Below are 1,050 nucleotides of genomic sequence, written 5' to 3'. Positions count from 1 at the left end.
TTATATATAATTATACATAATTATATATAAAACGTGTCCATTTATATAGTTATATAAAATTATATATATAATTTTCTATAATTTTATATAATTATATATAAAACATTTTTTCCCCGGATAGTTATTCTCTAAAGTTCATATTTGACATAAGTAAGAATCAATCGCTCGGTGAGTAGATTGCATTCCGAAACTCATTAAAAAAAAAGTGTTGCAACTTTTTAATCGGTGAGTGTACAGTATGCATCATTGATGCCTTCCGACTTGAAATTTATAATTTCCTCCGATCGTACACATCATATCTATATACACTGTTAAAAACACCGCTTTCCTTTTAGGAGACACAGTCGACACAAGTGTCGTTCTATCTTTGTCACTCTCTGAATGTCAAGAAGAATAGAACGATGTGACACTTATGTCGATTTATGTCATCAAATGGAAAGCAGTTTGATATCCAGTTTGAAGTTGCTACTACTTGCTAGCAGTTCATGTTACATAGTCAAAGGATGCGTTCCGTTTCTTGCATGAAGCGCATGAGTACCTATTTAGTGCATGGTATGGAGTGCAGGGTACGTTCCGTTTCTCCAATACACTCCATGCGATTTTAGTAACGGAACGGATTCGCAGTGAATTCATGCATTGATGAACATGGACGACAATTTAAAATTGACTGAATTACAAATGCATTCAATAATTACAGTTACATCTTTTTTTTGACAAAAGAAGATTTATATTCAACCGAAATTTTCATAATATCAGTATACGCGTAATGTTTCGGTAAAACCAGTATTATACCGTATATATATATATATATATATTATATAATATATGTATACATATATGTGAAATGTTAAAAAAAAATTTTTGGGTATTCTGAGCACTCTACTTACTTATCTTTAATCCTTACATAATTTTGAGAAAACATTCGCCCCAGCCGAACCACTATTCATTTCAGTTTCGCACTAAAATATGTTGAATGCATAAACTGCATGAACTGCCTCAGCTTGAGAAGTGAGGCACTTCATGCGGTCTCTTGCACCGGAAGAGGCGGGG

The sequence above is a fragment of the Mycetomoellerius zeteki genome, unplaced genomic scaffold (genome assembly GCF_001594055.1).
Source record: "Mycetomoellerius zeteki isolate Tzet28-1 unplaced genomic scaffold, Tzet1.0 scaffold38, whole genome shotgun sequence".
Lineage (NCBI taxonomy): Eukaryota > Metazoa > Arthropoda > Insecta > Hymenoptera > Formicidae > Mycetomoellerius > Mycetomoellerius zeteki.
The sequence above is the reverse complement of the archived record's forward strand: the minus strand, read 5'-3'. Positions refer to the sequence as shown.